General features: G+C 44.5%; 1 long non-coding RNA gene across 2 annotated transcripts; it reads right to left on the reverse strand.

Moving 5' to 3' along the window:
• Positions 1–5,202: 5,202 nt before the first annotated feature.
• LOC148684446 (uncharacterized) lies at positions 5,203–19,285 on the reverse strand. Of its 2 annotated transcripts, XR_015946161.1 has the most exons (4): positions 19,194–19,285; positions 14,971–15,252; positions 9,821–10,021; positions 5,203–6,049 (listed from the first exon to the last, which is right to left on the reverse strand). It is a non-coding gene; the product is annotated as an uncharacterized LOC148684446 (long non-coding RNA). The 2 variants fall into 2 exon arrangements; XR_015946160.1 differs by lacking the exon at positions 5,203–6,049 and having other exon boundaries at positions 9,225–10,021.
• Between the last annotated feature and the right edge of the window lie 320 nt (positions 19,286–19,605).

The raw sequence follows: 19,605 nt of genomic DNA on the forward strand, positions 1-19,605 counted from the left end.
TGTAATGATGAACATCAACTTAGATAGCTTTAAGCAGGAATTAGACAGTTCATATAGGGTAAGGCTAACAACCCTCTAGTGATGTATGGAAGTGAGAGCTGGTCTATAAAGAAGGCTGATCTCCGAAGAATTGATGCTTTTGAATTATGGTGCTGGGGGAGACTCCTGAGAGTCCCATGGACTGCAAGAAGATCAAACCTATCCATTCTGAAGGAAATCAGCCCCGAGCGCTCACTGGAAGGACAGATCCTGAAGCTGAGGCTCCAATACTTTGGCCACCTCATGAGAAGAGAAGACTCCCTGGAAAAGACCCTGATGTTGGGAAAGATGGAGGGCACAAGAAGGGGACGACAGGACGAAATGGTTGGACAGTGTTCTCGAACCTATGAACATGAGTTTGACCAATGCGGGAGGCAGTGGAAGACAGGAGTGCCTGGCGTGCTCTGGTCCATGGGGTCACGAAGAGTTGGATACGCCTAAACAACAACAAGGCTAACAACAGCTTCTAGTAATCACGATGCCTATATACTACTTCTGGTATCAGAGCTGCCTCTGAATACCAATTTCTTCAACAGAAGAGGGCTGTGTCTTACATTTTGTTTGGGGTCTTCCTATAATCAACCATCTGGTTGCCTGCTGTGGGAAATGGGATGCTAGGCTAGATGGGCCTTTGGCCTGATCCAGCAGAGCTCATCTTGTGTTCTTATCCATTGCCTATTCCCATATATCTGGCTTGTAGCGTTTTCTGTGAATTTAAATCCAATTGCAGAAGCCAGTCCATTGTAGACTAGCAAAACACTGCTGCCTCACTATGTAGAACGGGCTACCCATAATGCAATTTGTAATGTGGTTGGTGAAGGCAGTTGGTGACATAAGGTGCCCAATTTCAGAAGTTCCCCTGAATGGAACTGAGTATAGGACTGCATGCCTGAGCTAGTAATGGCTAGCATATTCCATTTCTTTGCATGCAGCCTAACTTCGGTTTAACTGGGGAATCTATTAGGCTCTCTCCAAACAGCTCAAAGGGGCTGATGTATGGCTGCCGGTCCATCTCCTATCAAGGTGGGTTTCCACGGGGCCAGATCTGCCTTGCTTCAGCAGTAGACCACAGTTTCATGTAACTTTCTGTATGCATATCTCCTTATACGCTAATATCAGTGGACAAAAATAAAACATTTTAGTGTATAAAAATAGCAAAAAAGCTAGCGGCACCTTTCTCAACAATCAACTTTATTACGTCAGAAACTTTTGTGAGCCATCTGATGAAGCAAGCTCTGACTCATGAAAGCTTTTCCCACAATAAATGTGTTTGTTTTTTCAAGATGCCGCCTTGATATTTATAGAATTTAGAGATGCACGCAAATGGTTTCTGGAAATTGTCCACCCTATTAGTTGTCAGAGAAATTAGTGAGGGGGGGGGTACAATTTCTCCAGAGGGAAGAGAAATTCTACAACAGTTCTTTGGCCGTGGGGCTCACTGTTAGCTGTGGCAGTAGCATGGCTTCACTCATTCTCTCCCCCCCCCCTAAGATGTTGTGTGATATTATCAGCAACTGTGCTGGCAGCCTGGCCGCCATTTTGCATTCTCCATAATATGTTGTTTAAGGGCATTATGGAGGATATGTGAAATTGGTGGCCACCACAAAAAATGGTGGAGAATATTCAAAGATAATTCTGTAAAGTGGCCAGCTTTTAAAGGTAAAGGGACCCCTGACCATTAGGTCTAGTCGCGGACGACTCTGGGGTTGCGGCACTCATCTCACGTTATTGGCTGAGGGAGCCGGCGTACAGCTTCCAGGTCATGTGGCCAGCATGACTAAGCCGCTTCTGGCGAACCAGAGCAGCGCACGGAGATGCCGTTTACCTTCCCGCCAGAGCGGTACCTGTTTATCTACTTGCACTTTGAGGTGCTTTCGAACTGCTAGGTTGGCAGCTTTTACTGAGAAGGAAAGTAAATAAAACAAAACAAATATATATTCTGAGAAATTTTAGCCCCGTCTACATACACGGAGCATTAAGAGAAAAACCACAGCTCAGTAGTTGAGCAGATGCATCAAATGCAGTAGATCTTGATTTCAATCTCCATTTTAAATGGTCAGGTAGCAAGTGATAGGAAAGGCCTCAGTTTGAAGCCATGGAAAATTTCTGGCACTCAAAACAGATAATAGTAGGCTACTAGATGAAGCAGTAGTCTGCCTGAGTTAAGAAATAGCTTCATATGCCCATAGTCAATCTGTGTCAAATACTAATGATAACACCACACACAAACCTAGACTGTAATTCTCACATCAGCACTGCAAGGTAAGCCCCTGTTGTATCCCAACATTGAAGTCAGGCTGGTGGTAAGTAGCTTGACTAATTCGTGTCAAAGCAAGCTCCGAACTGGTGATTCCCATCTAGATTCCTAGCCCTGTTACGCAGGTCTTTATCGCAGAGATCTAGATCAGTGTGCATTTACTGTACAATGACTTTGACCTTATTGTAACCCATGAAATTATATTCCATAAAGTGTTAAGTGTTGGAGTTTCTTACCTTAGTGACTTTTAAGAGTGATAGGCTCTGACATGCCACCAGACACCTATCTTCCTTAGGAGAGAAAATGGTGCCAAATTCACACACCTGAGCTATACTTTATTCTTCTTGCAAGTTGTGCCAAGTGCTATATAACAGGGTGCTGTGCCAAACCCTTTTTAATTTTTTTTATTTACCAAGCTATTAAACTGAAGGCATGTTGAAAAGATACTTTTCAGTGTTTAAAGTGTAGAATGAGATATCATCTTAAGAGCTTTCCTGTCATCAAAAAATAGATTTCGAAGGCTCTGCTGCCCTCAGCTTGGAAAACTTCCTTCTATTTTTTTCCTTAAAGAATAGCCCATCATAATTAACCCCATTCAGCTGGAAGCATCCCTTAACTTAGTTTCCCATGCCTTTTGAAAATGAGTTGACACCCAGCCTGCAGAGAATCATTGTAAATGTTGAGCTCTGAGGCTAACTTGGGTGTCACCAAATTTGTCTCAAGGTTTGAAATTTAGCTTCTGTTTTAAAGAGCTGTGCTGGAGGAATTGAAGCTGAAGAAATCCTGTGGATACACCGTTCCTAATCCAGAGTTTTCAAGAAGTAAACATGCAAAGAGAGGCTTTTGAACAACTCAGCCCAAGTGTAATGAGATAAACATGAGCAAATGAACTTGCATGCGGCATGTATTTGCGATTTAGTTTGCTTTTGATTGTTGTGGATTAGGCTAAGGATATAATTTGTGGAACAGCAGGGGTAGCATTGATTTGATAGTCGGTGCCTTATTCTGGTTTCTGTTTGTATATTTATATTATATTGTACTGACTCTGCTTGATATATTATATGTCATTGTGGGTTTTCTACTTGAATTGAAAGGCAGGATATAAAATCACTAAATGAATGTTTTCTTAAGAAGCCCAATGACAGCAAAAGCAAGAGCTGGCCAACTTGAAAACGCTGTCAGAGACAGAATATAATGGAGGAGCCTCATCCTTTCTGTGGATTATAGCTGTTTAAGATAGCAAAGCCTTGGGCTAATTCCAGTGCCACTGTCTTCCTGTTTTCTTTCCCACCCATAATGGGTTGCTAGAAATATAAGGGCGAACTTGTCTTTTTTATCTTTCTACACTCTCACAACAAATGCCGTAGCTCAGCCTTCCCCAACCTGCTGCCCTCCAAATGCTTTGGCCTACAACTCCCACCAGCCTCTACTAGCCTGTTCAGGAATCATAGAATTGTACAGTTGGAAGGGACTCTGAGGATCAGCTAGTCCAACCCCCTGCTGTACAGGAATATGATGCTTTCCCATGCTGGGATCAAACCTCCAACCTTGGCATTGTCAGCACCACACTCTAATCAACTGAGCTATCCAGGCAGGAGAAGGATGCTGTGAGGGAAGTGTGGTGGGTGCAGTGCAGACTGCTTCCTTGGGACATCCCAGCCAGTCTGACAGGACATGGGGGTGCCTTGACCAGAAGTGAGGCTGCAAGAGAATGATGGCCTTAGAAATACTACAATGCACGCATGGCACCTAGAAACATTACAGGTAGGTTCCAATGTGGAGGAGATGGAGGAGCGGGTGGCAGACATGGATGTGAATATTGGCCATCAGGTCAACACAAACAGGTATGCTTCCTCATCTAGCAAAGGGTAGTTTGGATTGTTCCTGGCATGCTCTGGCATGCTCTTTGCATATCCTAGAATTCTCTAGAAGAATTCCTTATCCAAAGTGATCATGTCATGGGACCAATTTCTGTGGGGGGTTGGAGCAAATACCTTGATAATGTTCCACATTATACCAGAGTTATAGTTATCTCTACTACTTGATTCCAGCAAGAAAACTCCCCCCCCCCAAAAAAAAACTATTAGTAGCAAAGTCAAGAGACATAAAATTAATGGATTGAGGGTATGGCCCAGATTTTGCTTTTAACATTCTTTGGGACAAGCTCAGCCATTTGACCCCAAAGACTTCAATTTAATGATCGTTCCTAGATCAGCATAGTTGTAGCATATTTTGCGCTCTCTCTCTCTCTCTCTCTCTCTCTCTCTCTCTCTCTCTCTCTCTCTCCTTTTAATGACAATGCACACAAACCCCAGTCTTTCTCTTAGCGATGCTAAAAATAAACAGAGGCAAACCTTTTCAGTCAACTTGTTCCACTGGTTTATATGACAATACCCTAGATTAGATAAACTCTGAGATGCTGCACAGCACACTGCAGTTAAAGTTAACAGGGAGTAAAGTAGAGACACAGCAAATAGGAGGTCACGTTGCAGGATCCATTGCTGAAATCATTTTGCTTGGCTTCACTTGACATGAGACAGTAAGATACTGGGGTGGAGTTCAGGCCTCCTTAGCTTACAGGGGTCCCCAAACTAAGGCCCGGATGCGGCCCAATCGCCTTCTAAATCAGGCCCGCGGGTGGTCCAGGAATCAGCATGTTTTTACATGAGTAGAATGTGTCCTTTTATTGAAAATGCACCTCTGAGTTATTTGTGGGGCATAGGAATTCGTTCATTTCCCCCCCCAAATATAGTCCAGCCCCCCCCCCACAAGGTCTGAGGGACAGTGGACCGGTCCCCTGCTAAATTTTTTTGCTGACCCCTGGCTTAGTTATTCCAAGACCAGCATCACCACAATGACTGTTCCCCATATAAAAGGAGGGCACATTTTGCACGGTCGCACGCAGCCCCCTGGGATCCCCAGGACAGCACTCAGCAGTTCGGAGGCTGGCACCACCTTCCTGGGCTGGATACCTGTGGTCTCCGCCCACATAGCCAGCCGTCCAATCCAGCTGGGGGAGGTGTTGCCAGGGGGATTGGCCAGGTAGGAGGAGGTAACCATACAGTGCACACAGCAGAAGGAGAGACATACCTGGGAAGCAGCCGACGGCTCCTTCATCACCACAAAAAATGTACAGTACAGTATATTTATAGTAAAGTGTCAAGCACAACATCTGCAATAGCCCTCTTCCCCCAAGTTCTTCTACATTTGTTGTTGTTGTTTAGTCGTTTAGTCGTGTCCGACTCTTCGTGGTCCCATGGACCATAGCACGCCAGGCACTCCTGTCTTCCACTGCCTCCCGCAGTTTGGTCAAACTCATGCTTGTAGCTTCAAGAACACTGTCCAACCATCTCATCCTCTGTCGTCCCCTTCTCCTTGTGCCCTCCATCTTTCCCAACATCAGGGTCTTTTCCAGGGAGTCTTCTCTTCTCATGAGGTGGCCAAAGTATTGGAGCCTCAGCTTCAGGATCTGTCCTTCCAGTGAGCACTCAGGGCTGATTTCCTTCGGGAATGGATAGGTTTGATCTTCTTGCAGTCCATGGGACTCTCAAGAGTCTCCTCCAGCACCATAATTCAAAAGCATCAATTCTTCGGCGATCAGCCTTCTTTATGGTCCAGCTCTCACTTCCATACATCACTACTGGGAAAACAATAGCTTTAACTATATGGACCTTTGTCGGCAAGGTGATGTCTCCGCTTTTTAAGATGCTGTCTAAGTTTGTCATTGCTTTTCTCCCAAGAAGCAGGCGTATTCTACATATAATTTGAAATTAACATATGGGATTCACTGTCACTCATTTAGATGGCTTCAGAGTGGGATTAACTATCAACAGCTGTTTAGCCGTGGTACTTTCCTCAACCTGGAGCCTCCCAGATGGTGTGGGACTCTAACTGCACCAGCCCCCACCCAGCATGGCCAGTGGCCAGGGATCATGGAAGTGATGGTCCAACAACATCTGGAAGGCATAAGGTTAGGGAAGGCAACGGAACCTCTATATGCCTTTAAACATTACCATGTGCTATGGACAAATGATGGGGTACTATGCCCTTTTTATGGACTATCTGGAAATATTTGGCTGGCTGGACCAGAGAGACTATTCTTATGAGGGCAAAGAGCACCTACTCCAAGCTGCCATCTTAGAACCATGAGAAATGTCCCATTCATCTAAAGGTCCATCAAGCCTAGCATTTTGCCTCCGACAGTGGTCATATTGATGCTTTGTTTATAGTTGTCCTCTGCTGCATGTCTCCTGCTTCTGACAAGGAAAGGGATGCACAGGCAACAATTATAGTTGATTTGAATGTGTGAAAATTGTATGCAGCATAATAGTCCTTGCTGAATTGTACCACCTGAGACTGCAGGTGGTGGAGGCACATATTGGAATGCTCCTCTCTTGTCTAAAATGTTTGTCCTTTCCCAAGTCTGTATCAACAGCAAGGACTCTGAGTCTCAATGTTCAGGTTTCTGAGGAAAACCCACCGCAGTGTTTATCGTGATGAATAAAAGGAGAAGAGTTGGCAATCCTGCATTGGAACTAGGCCCAACGTTTTACCATTTGGAGAAACCTGAGAATAAGATGGAGATAATAGGGGCAGGAAACCCCAGGTGTTTCTGGCTCCCATCAGCCTCAGCCAGCATGGCCAGTGATCAGGAATGGTGGGAGTTGTGGTCCAACAAGATCTGAAGGCCCAGAGATTCCATACGCATGATATAGGTGAACAACCGATAAAGACTGATAGCTCTTTCCTTTAAAAAGTCTAGTTAAATTTGAAAACCTTGGTAATGATATTTGTGTGCTTTCTCAATTGCAACATCTTTTAAGCTGGGAGGTAAAAAATAAAATAAAAAATACTGTATAAGGGATAGAAGATGAGTCTTCCTAACACTGAGTGATTGTTGAATTGCAGTGATTCAAGTAAAATGTGCTTTAAAAGGGCACAAGATGGGAGCAAGCAAGAATGACTGGATTTGAAGCAGACTCGCTAGAATGTTTGACATTAGCTCACCAGCAAAGGGGGTTGTTTCTATCTTACCCAGATGCCAGCCTGTGTAGCTTAATTTCACAAGTTATTCCTAAACCTTCTATTCCAGGAATGCACCACCAGATTAACTTTGATCCTGAGGCAATTACTTCATCTCAGATCCAACCTGGGTACGACATATATCCACTGACACCTTATATTCTGTGTTATCTCCAACATTTACTGCTGGCAGGCTGGTGATTCACCCACAAAGCTCCTTCAAACCTAGAGGTCAGTGGAACTGAAGGAAATTTCAAGGAGGGAAGGAGAACTCCTGTCACACAGCAGTTCCTGTTAATGTGACATGCACATGCCTCTAACAAAAATAACTGCTGTTGGGTTTTGAACAAGTGAAGGCTGTGCATAACCCTTTCCCTGGCAGCATTTGCACAATGCATCTGTGTGTCTGGCTGCTAACCAGAAGGTTGGTGGTTTGAGCCCACCCAGGGATGGCTGTGGGCAAGATTCCTGCATTGCAGGGGTTGGACTAGATGACCCCTGGGGATACCTTCCAACTCTACAATTCTATGATTCTATGCCTTGCCTACTCCAGTTCCACTAGCAGTTGAATTAGGAACAGTAATTTGTTGGGGGGTGCTGGGAATTGTCGCTACGTGAGGGGTAGACTGTATGTGCACCTGCAGCCTTAGGTGGTTGAGCCCACTGCTTGTCAAGGCTCCATCCCTGCCCACAATCTTCATTCCTCATCGAATCTGGTAGCACTGCTTTCCTCCTATCCCCTTTTAATACCTTGGCATAGCAAACCCAGCAGGGTTTACAAGGAAGACCGTGAGCCACAGGAAAGAATGCTTCGAAACGAAGGCTGTAGCAGGGAAGTGGTTTCAGTCATAAGGTAAAGGGACCACTGACCATTAGAGCCAGTTGTGACCGACTCTGAGGTTGCAGTGCTCATCTCGCGTTATTGGCCGAGGGAGCCAGTGTACAGCTTCCAGGTCATGTGGCCAGCATGACAAAGCCGCTTCTGGCGAACCAGAGCAGCACACAGAAATGCCGTTTACCTTTCCTCTTGGAGCGGTACCTATTTATCTACAGTGGTGCCTCGCTAGACGAATTTAATTCGTTCCACGGGTCTTTTCTTATAATGAAAAAATTCGTCTAGCGAGTCCCATAGGAATGCACTGAATTTTTTTCGAATTGTTTTTTGCCCATAGGAACGCATTAATTGAATTTCAATGCATTCCTATGGGAAACCGCGATTCGCTAGACGAAAACGCATTCGTCTAGCGAAGCAACCTCCGCTCGAAAAATCCTTTCATTAAGCGGAAATTTCGTTAAGCAGGGCGTTCGTTAAGCGAGGCACCACTGTACTTGCACTTTGATGTGCTTTCAAACTGCTAGGTTGGCAGGAGCTGGGACCGAGCAACAGGTCGGCGGGGATTCGAACCGCCAATCTTCTGATTGGCAAGCCCTAGGCTCTGTGGTTTAACCCATAGTGCTGTGCAAAAATCCCTTCTTAAAGAATTAGTGTGTGTGTCCCCCTCCCCAGGAACAATGGGGTGCTTTAATGAATGCTAAGCAGAGGACATCCTAGAATATGCAGTGTATGCCCAAGACATAGCCACAACTTTCTCATGTTAAGCTCTAAATGGAACCCAAACTCTCTTTTCCCATTGGTTTCTGTGTCGTCGTCCCCCCAGTCGCTTGACAGCATCTTGTACACACATGGAGCCATTATCTGGGCATTGTGAATAACTCTCTGTTCGCGAAGCTGCAGCTAGATCAATGGAGACTTGGAGCAGTAGATTAATCTATCAATGGAACTATTCTGAGAACTTCCCCAAAGGATCAAGGGCCATATTTATTGCTGCCCTTGTTCTACAGCCCTTCGTGTAGAAATGCATATGCTAGGGATTCTATTACGCTGATCTAGGAATGGTTGCCCCGCCCCCTTCTCTCTCTCAGCTGTACTTAAAAGTTCAGGTCAGGGTGAGAGCCAGCCGAAGTATGCAATGCACAACATGGAGCATTCATAAGCTCAGAGGGAAATCTGCACCCACATGCCTCAATTAAGGGCGACATTGCTTAGATATTATTCTCCCTCCAAGGCAAGTCCAGACACAAATTAAAATATCCGAACTGTGCCAGCTTTTTATTAAGCAGTTCAATCAACAGAGGTCTTTGCATGTCTTTATGTGGCCTCCCAGATCTGAAGGCTTTCTATTGTGTGGCAAGAATGCTGTTAAGTTGCTCTAAGTGCATTGTAACTGTAAACGCAGTAATGCTGTTGGGCCATGTGCACTCAGTGTCACTTAACTCACAGATCTTAGGATTCCGATGTTGGAATGGCAAAGCTCTGCAAGGGAGGGCAGTGTGGAGTAGTGGCAAGAGGGTTGATTTCAGACACGGAAGAAGTCAGTTACGGTTAGTTTGTTAGCTGCTTACACTTCTTACTTCTAAAGATCTCAAGGCATATTACAGCAGATTAAAAAGTAAAAACAGTAATACAGAAGTATAAGCAATAACACAAACACTTCACCCCACCAGACAAACCGTCAAGGCTACTCAGTATTTTCTTAAGGCAGCTCTCCCATCCCATCAAATTCCTTGGAGTGGAGGAAGGTCTTGATTTGGTGCTGGGTTCAAATCTCTGCTCACGCAGGAAGCTTGCTGGGCACTCTAGGGTGCAACTAGGCAGGACAGAGGCATAATTTACCAGGTCAGAACAAGGGTCATGATGAATCTCTAAAAAGGAGAGAGATGGGAACAAAGTGATCTGCTTTATACTGAGTCAGAACAACAACAACAACAACAACAACAACAACAACAACAACAACAACAACAACAACAACAACTGTATACTGGTAAAAAGGTAAAGGGACCCCTGACCGCCAGGTCCAGTCACAGACGACTCTGGGGTTGCGGTGCTCATCTCGCTTTACTGGCTGAGGGAGCTGGCGTTTGTCCACAGACAGCTTCCGGGTCATGTGGCCGGCATGACTAAGCCGCTTCTGGTGAACCAGAGCAGTACCTATTTATCTACTTGTACTTTGACATGCTTTCGAATTGCTAGGTTGGCAGAAGCAGGGACCGATCAACGGGAGCTCACCCCGTCATGGGGATTCAAACCACCGACCTTCTGATCGGCAAGCCCTAGGCTCTGTGGTTTAGACCACAGCACCACTATACCACCCTAAATTTTGCTCTGCAATCACATGCATTCTGCTTTTCTTTTTTTTCTTTTCCTTTCCTTTTCCTTTCTGGAGTGCTCATTTATTTCCAATTTACTCTTCACCCAGACTGGAGGCAGTTTAGTCCTCTTTGCTGAGGGGTGGTGGACATATTTTAAAAGAAAGATAGCAATTTGAAGCTGCCTCCTAATGAAATGAAATCTAAGCTTCCCACATCTGAGTTTTCATGTGCTACTTGCCAAACAAACCACCCTTGCTGAAGACAGATCCAACAGCTCGAGCCAAACCTCATTCACCATAGCGACTGCGTTCGTGTTTTGTGCTTATTTCTTCTCCAAATCATGGGTATATCTGTCTCCTCTTGGCTGAGCAGCTCCCCCTTCAAATAATATAGTCTGTAAAACCACCAGCAGCAAACTGGTTTCAATAATGAGCATCAATAAAAAGTGATCCCTGATATAGAAATGCTGGGATATAGGCAATGGAGCTGGATCAGGGGCAAAGTGAAAGACAAGCAGACCGCCAAGGACCCCTCAGGACTGGTGTTTTCTTTTTTGCAGCTGTATTCTGCAACATGCCACTAATGCAAAAATAGTGCATTAGTGCTGGAGTCCTATTGGATCACCCACATATCATTCCACATCATTCATTGTTCTATGATGCTTCCGCAATCTTGTTGCATTATTGCCATTGGGAGGGGAACTCTTGCTCTATGGCATGACCAAAAAACAAACAAATGTGGAGCATTTGTGGTAGTACAAGTTACAAGATTTCAGCAGGAAACTAAAGGACATGCACTGATTGCAAATGAAGCAATTCTGCATGTGCAAACAGTATTGAAGTCAGTGGCAACTTGAATACAATATTGGGAGGGGGGCCAGATAAGCCCTGCCCCGCATAATCGATCACATGACATGGTGCGTGCACACCATTTGAATGGCAACACCCATCGACTTGGGGGGGGGCTGGTCCCCTCAAATAATTTATGGGGAGGGCAGAGATCCGTCAGCCCCTAGGAATTGGCGCCTATGGTCAGGATCACATACAAACTGCTCCGATCCCATAATGAATACACAATAAAAAGGCTTCAGACAAATTTTCCAGGGATAGTCAAGGCCCAACAAGTCAAAGGAAGCAAGGCTAAAGAAGACAGTGATGCAGGTGATCTGTGAACAGAAATCCCAGTGTTTAAGTTTTTCTTTTTACGGCTCAATGATCACTTTTCTTTGTGGCTAACTTTCTGACACACACAAAGACATGCATATCTACATAATTTACCACAAAACAGACATGTCCATTCTCACACATGATGCCTGCAGTGTCATTCCTTAATTTCACACAGAGAGAGATCCTCTCTCTTTCTGTGGAGCTTTTTCCATAAGCCTAATCGCCAAAGCAGGCAATCTACATGGGGATCCTTGTGGGAGATGAGGGAAAAATTGATTCAGCTCACATTTAAAGGGGAACTTCCCTGATTCAGACTTTCTGAAGCAAGACCATAACTGAACCATCACTGTCCTTCAAGATTCGCACTTCTCCGAATGTTGCAATGAATTTCTCCAATCAAGTAATGTGCATTTGGATACAGCAGGATAAAATGTTCATGAAAATAGTGGAAAAGACATTGAACTCAGTGAAAATAACACTGGAACTTGCATTATATTTGGGGAAATTGGTTTGCAAAAAAAATGGACACATTTGGCACAAATGGGTATGTTAGGAAAAATTCATTGTTGAATTTTCATGAGGATTTTATAAAGAAAAATTTGCAAACTGGTGTGAAAAATTAGGAAACTGAACATAAGAATGGGAAAATTAAAACTGAAATTTAACAGATTTGACCATCCCTAACAGGCAAGGATCAGCCATCCCCTTCCTATGGGTTGCAACTTCTTCTGAAAATTCCACCCACCTTTCATGTTAACTTCTCCTCAAAGCCAGATTTCTGTGCAGGGACTTCTCCACCATTAGGTAAAGGTAAAGGGACCCCTGACCATTAGGTCCAGTCATGACCGACTCTGGGGTAGCGGCGCTCATCTCGCTTTATTGGCCAAGGGAGCCGGTGTACAGCTTCCAGGTCATGTGGCCAGCATGACTAAGCCGCTTCTGGCAAACCAGAGCAGCACACGGAAACACCGTTTACCTTCCTGCTTGGAGCGGTACCTATTTATCTACTTGCACTTTGACATGTTTTCAAACTGCAAGGTTGGCAGGAGCAGGGGCCGAGCAATGGGAGCTCACCCCATCGCGGGGATTCGAACTGATCGGCAAGCCCTAGGCTCTGTGGTTTACCCCACAGTGTCACCGGTACATAAATACTATAAAATGTAGCATTCTTATTCCCTTAGTTAATGTTGAACCTTTTTAAGGAAAACCCATAGAAGACGCATTACCCATAATAATAAAAGCCACACAAGAGAAAGCATCTGAGTCACAGCATAAGGATATCTTTCTGGAATCTCCAGTCTCTGAGCTCATTTGACATTCCCCCCGTAGACAAATAGCCAGAGAGTCAATGCAAGGTATGCTTTATCTATCCAACACAGTGACACTTTCCTTTCTGCCTGAGATATTACCTTACACCCCTCCTGGTTTCAGTTGGTTCCATTCCTTTCTCAGTGCATTGCAATTACGTTTTCCACAGAATGACCCTTAATGGCAAAAACAGCAAGCTTGAGGCTTTTGTGTTGAGTGGGTTGTCTGGTTGTTTTCCCGGCATGCGGCTCCATTCCTTTCTTACCTGTTATTACTACTCTTAATATTTCTTCTTCTTAACGGTCTGCTCTTCAACATTCCTGGCGGTTGTTCTTCTGCGGCATATTTTCACGACCGGCATGTGCCGGTTCAGATGGCCCAGATAAAATACCAAGGTCGAGGCAGAGTAGCTTAATTTTTGACATATTTTCAAGCCATTGTCCACTCTCCTCACGTTCCCCCCTACCAACGTATTTGAATTGCATGGAATTCAATTGTATTGCGTCACAGTCCACGTGGTATCCTACCAAGGCATCTCACAACCTGAGCCAGTGTGGTGTAGTGGTTAAGAGCGGTAGACTTGTAATCTGGGGAACTGGGTTCGCGTCTCCGCTCCTCCACATGCAGCTGCTGGGTGATCTTGGGCTAGTCACACTTCTCTGAAGTCTCTCAGCCTCACTCACCTCACAGAGTGTTTGTTGTGGGAGAGGAAGGGAAAGGAGATTGTTAGCCGCTTTGAGACTCCTTTGGGTAGTGATAAAGCGGGATATCAAATCCAAACTCCTCCTCCTCCTCCTCCTCCTCCTCCTCCTCCTCCTCCTCCTCCTCCTCCTCCTCCTCCTCCTTCTTCTTCTTCTTCTTCTTCTTCTTCTTCTTCTTCTTCTTCTTCTTCTTCTTCTTCTTCTTCTTCTTCTTCTTCTGTTTGGGACTACAACTCCCATTAGTCTCACCCAGCTCAGCCATCCATGTATAGTTGATAAACATTATTACATCGACACAAAAGTGCCCAGTTCTGTTGACATATCTGAGTTGACTTTTCTCTCTCATAACTGCTTGGATCTAGTAATTTTATTCATTACTATGATCTCCCATATTTTTCTCAACCACTGGCTGATGTCTTCTCAGACTGCTACATCTCAGCTATCTTAATGTGGGCCCCTATTAACACCCGTGAAACCAAACTTTCCAGAAATCTCCATATCTGATACTTTGCATAGCCCAAGAGCGTAGAGACAGGATTCATTTGTAATTCAAATCCCAAATTTTCTCCAGTTATTTGATTAACCTTTACTCAAAAGTCTTCAATTAAACAGCAATCCCAGAGTATGTGACAAAACTGCCTCAAGCTTTTTAAATATCTCCATCATGGTTGGAAATAATTTAGATAATTCCTAATGGTGTATAATATCATCCTCTATATTACTTTTTAAAATAAAAAACCCAACCTCTTAAACTTTACGTGCATATATTTCCCAAAGAACTTAATGAGCAAATTGCATATTATACATGCCCTGTGTTTTTATTCATGGTTAAGAAAATCAGCTTTGGGGTGCTGAGATTTTGAGTGGAGAAGCAGGAGGGGAGCATGTGCTTAACCCTTTCCTGGTTGACTGCATTTCTTTTACTCCAAATTCTTCTTCCAGATGCTTTCCCCTCTGCCGAGTTCATGCTTGCTTCTTTTCACCAGCATGCTGCTGGGACTGTTATGGAAAGAAAAAGCAGCTTTGGGAGTTGATGAAAGATTTGGAAGGCAAATCGTATGAAGAAAGCCTGAGAGAGCTCAAAACAAGCATAAACGCTTTCTTAAAGGGATTAAATTCCCTCTCTTGTTGCTCCTTTCTGCCTGGAGGTGCCTTTTAGAAAGCCTTTGTAAGGCCACATCTCTTACCTAGTTCTAATCCTTCCTCTTTTCCATCAAGCCTTTGGGAGGGGAGGGGGGAAACATACCCCAGTCTTTGTACCCTACTGTAAGCAAGCATGCAAGAGCAATACTATACCCACATTACACAAAGACTAGAGATGCACTACCTTCTTCTTCTTTGGCGATCACTCGTAGCCGAGTAAGATTGTCTTCCATAAACAAGGTTTTAACAATGAGTCCGTAAGTGACTGTGGAGGCCAATTCTGGATCCACACATCCTTCCACAGTGGGGAAATTGGTTCCTGGGCGGGAGCTGATCATGGTGTGAATCTGCCAAGTGTGCTTCCCTCTTAGCACGTTTCTCCCTTGCATCCTGAGTTCGAGTGTCTTCATGACAGCACCATGCTAGAGGAAGCAGCACCAGATCCAATGGATGCTCCATCCGACTCCTGGAGGATGAAAACACACAGCAGAAAATGACAGTGACCTCACCGTTTCCCTGGAAACACCAACCCTATCCACAAGTCAGGGATTGTGGTGGTGACAACACTCAATTGGCACTCGTACACAGAGTACTCACAGTGAAGGTACATGACCCCAGCACACTCCCTGCCTTGCCAGAACATGCGTGAAGATCCCACCACACTACATCAGCCCCAGAAGCACAGCCAGCAGGAATCTTGCTACTGTTGGTCCTTAAGAACTATTTCCCGTCCCCAATGCAAGGAAAATTCTTCACTCCAGTTCTGCGGCAACATTTCTCCATTGCTGGGGATAAGGCCATGATTTCAGGAGATTCATAGAATCATAGAGTTGGAAGAGACCACAAGGGCCATCCAGTCCAACCCCCTGCCAAGCAGGAAACACCATCAAAGCATTCTTGACATATGCCTGTCAAGCCTCTGCTTAAAGACCTCCAAAGAAGGAGATTCCACCACACTCCTTGGTAGCAAATTCCACTGCCAAACAGCTCTTACTGTCAGGAAGTTCTTCCTAATGTTTAGGTGGAATCTTCTTTCTTGTAGTTTGAATCCATTGCTCCGTGTCCGCTTCTCTGGAGCAGAAGAAAACAACCTTTCTCCCTCCTCTATATGACATCCTTCTATATATTTGAACATGGCTATCATATCACCCTTTAACCTTCTCTTCTCCAGGCTAAACATACCCAGCTCCCTAAGCCGTTCCTCATAAGGCATTGTTTCCAGGCCTTTAACCATTTTGGTTGCCCTCTTCTGGACACGTTCCAGCTTGTCAGTATCCTTCTTGAACTGTGGTGCCCAGAACTGGACACAGTACTCCAGGTGAGGTCTGACCAGAGCAGAATACAGTGGTACTATTACTTCCCTTGATCTAGATGCTATACTCCTATTGATGCAGCCCAGAATTGCATTGGCTTTTTTAGCTGCTGCATCACACTGTTGACTCATGTCAAGTTTGTGGTCTACCAAGACTCCTAGATCCTTTTCACATGTACTGTTCTCAAGCCAGGGGTCTCCCATCCTGTATTCGTGCCTTTCATTTTTTTTTTTTTTTGCCCAAGTGTAGTACTTTACATTTCTCCTTGTTAAAATTCATCTTGTTTGCTTTGGCCCAGTTGTCTAATCTGTTAAGGTCATTTTGAAGTGTGATCCTCTCCTCTGGGGTATTAGCCACCCCTCCCAATTTGGTGTCATCTGCAAACTTGCTCAGGATGCCCTCAAGCCCATCATCCAAGTCATTGATAAAGATGTTGAATAAGACTGGGCCCAAGACAGAACCCTGTGGCACCCCACAGCAGGCACAGTCCGTGTTTGGCCCTACAGATGTTGTTAGATTACAATTCCCATCAGGCACAGGCAGGGATGAAGGGTGTTATAGCTCCATCTGGATGTCAGCATGCAAGCTATTCCTGGGATAGAGGATTTCACAGTATTGTGGAGTTGGGGAGGTTCTCGAGGGTCATCTATTCTGCCCCCCTCGGTGCAGGATACCCACTATTACAGTATCCCTGATAGGTGACTAGCCGGCTTCTGCTTAAAAACGTCAAAGAAAGGAGTGTTTGCCACTTGAAGGCAGTCTGTTTCATTGCTGAACAGCTTGTCTGTCTTGCTGCTGTTTAGTAGTCTAAACCCTTTTACTTGTAATTAGGTTCAAATCCCGACATCTGGAACAACAGAAAACAAATTTGCTCCATCATCTATGTGACAGCCCTTCAAATATTCGAAGACAGCTCCCACATTGCTTGGCCATCATCCCTTCCCTGGCAATTGCTAGTATCTTTTCATGGTAATAGTGGAACTTTTCTCAATTGTATAGACACAACTTAAATTATGCTACCTCTTCAAGAGGAACAAAGGAATCCTTTGATTTCTAGCTTTTATTTATTTTTTATTTTCTGTTAGTGTAGCAGAAGCCTTAAGGCAAAGTAAGAACAACCCTAAAAGGCCTATTTTCACAGTCGGCCACAAAAGTCCTTTTGTCTTGCAGCTTAATGGAGATTCTATACAGATGTTAACATAGACAAAGATGCTAGTATTCTGAAGGCAGAGTCCTGCCTCTGCCTGATTGGAGCAGGGAAATATAGAGTACAACATTCTGGGGTATCTGACGAAGTGTGCATGCACACGAAAGCTCATACCAAATAAAATAAAAACTTAGTTGGTCTTTAAGGTGCTACTGAAGGAATTTTTTTTATTTTATTCTGGGGTGAGTTTTCATTCCTATTTCCAGTGCCTTTCATAAGACAAGAAGATCCATGTTAAAAATGGCATATACATATGGATCACAGTGATATGTTTCAAGTTTGGGAATGAAATTCTATATTTATTGTTTACTCTTCATTCAGTGATCTGACAGAGGAGAAGAAACTCTTTGGGCCAGACAAGACGCAATGTTAAATGTCTTCATAATCAGTGCGGATACAATCCAGTGTGGATTGTAGCAGATGCCTTTGGGGCAGATTAACTTTTGCTATCCTGCCGTGGCCCTGTTGAAAATAGCTTCTCTGAAGCTGCTGTAAGTATTGCAACGAAATTACACCATTGAAATCAATGGGGGATTTCTTCCAAATGCAGCTTCAGAAGAGTGGCTTTCACCAAGAGTTAAATTGCCTTTCCCCAAATTCTTCAATCCAATAATTATCACCCCCAGCAACACACACACACACACACACACACACACACACACACACACACACACACACACACACTGTATAGCTGAGCCACCATTGCTTTGGAAAGCATTGTAATAAGCAAATACCCAACAGGCGCAGTTGCTGAAGGAAAGCCTTCCTGTTCTGCTCCCCACAATTTTCCTTCCTTTTTGTGTATTTGGAGAGGTGAACAGGAATACAAACAAAAAAACATAACGTTAATATGATCACCCAATGTAAGAACTAAAGACCAATGCTATATGTTGAGAAAGGAAGCTCTTTCATTTCAGAAGAAAAGGTTGTCTGTACTTCCTTTCAGCCATAGGTTTGATGGTGTTAAGTGAGTGGGGGGGACCCACCTGCCTCAGAGTACAAAGAGAGCCTCTGGGTAAAGGCATACTTCTGGTGCTATTTACAAAATAGTTCATTATTATCTATTATCTGCTCTGCTAAAAATAAAGCACAGCTTAGAGAAGTGAACTTTCACAGAAAGTTGAGCATTGCAAGAATCCAGAATAGCAACTTCTAGTACAAGGGTCAGCAACCTTTTTCAGCAGGCGGCTGGTCCACTGTCCCTCAGACCTTGTCCCTCAGGCCGGACTATATTGCGCGGGGGGGGGGGGAATGAACGGATTCCTATGCCCCACAAATAACCCAGAGATGCATTTTAAATAAAAGCACACATTCTACTCCTGTAAAAACACCAGGCAGGCCCCACAAATAACCCAGAGGTGCATTTTAAATTAAAGGACATATTCCACTCATGTAAAAACACTCTGACTCCCGGACTGTCCGTGAGCCGGATTGAGAAGGTGATTGGGCCGCATCCGGCCCATGGGCCGGGGTTGCCTACCCCTATTCTAGTATGAAACTATCCATGTTGTGTGAAATTGGAATTCTATCCTCTCTCTTTTTGGGTGGTTTTAGGATACAATGGTCTCCCAAGAGGAGTGATGTGGATGAGGGATGGAAGCATGCCACTGATCTGGCCTGTGCAGGCTCCAAGCATAGGGTGGGGATGAGTACCCTTTGTTAGGAGCCAAATGGCTCGGCCTGAAGGTCAAATGGAGTTGTTATTTATATACAAGTGGTCCAGCAAATACCTTTAGTTACTAGCTTTCCCCCCTCAACCTTTCCTCTCTATATTCAATCAATACAGGGAGGGCAGGAGGATCAAACTGGTCGGCCCAGCCCATATCATCCATCCACTTCCTTCAAAAGTTACTAGAGCAGATGCATCACTCAAGTACAGTGGCGTACCATGGGTTGCCAGCACCCGGGAGAGAAACGGATGGAATACGCATGTGCATTCAACTGCCTAATGGTGTCCACGTCACCCAGGAGATCACAGCTGCAAAAATAAGAAAATAAGAGTCATTCCGTTGTCTGGAGAGATCACTTCCTGGTTCACATGGAGGAGCTATTTTCAACAACCCCAGTGATGGAAGCACACAGCTTTATTGAGGCAGCAGTGGGTGTTGGTATTTTACGTCCCTAACAGTTTTGCACCTGGGGCAAATGACCCTGTTCCCCCCCCCACATGCTACGCCACTGCTCTAGTATATATATATATTTGACTAGAACTCCCAATGGAGTGGAAATGTGGGAAGATTCGGGACAGATAGAGGAAAGTACTTTTTCATGCAGCATGGAATTAAACGATGCAAATTTC

Source organism: Zootoca vivipara, chromosome 10, assembly GCF_965207765.1.
Source record: "Zootoca vivipara chromosome 10, rZooViv2.hap1.1, whole genome shotgun sequence".
Taxonomy (NCBI): Eukaryota; Metazoa; Chordata; class Lepidosauria; order Squamata; family Lacertidae; genus Zootoca; species Zootoca vivipara.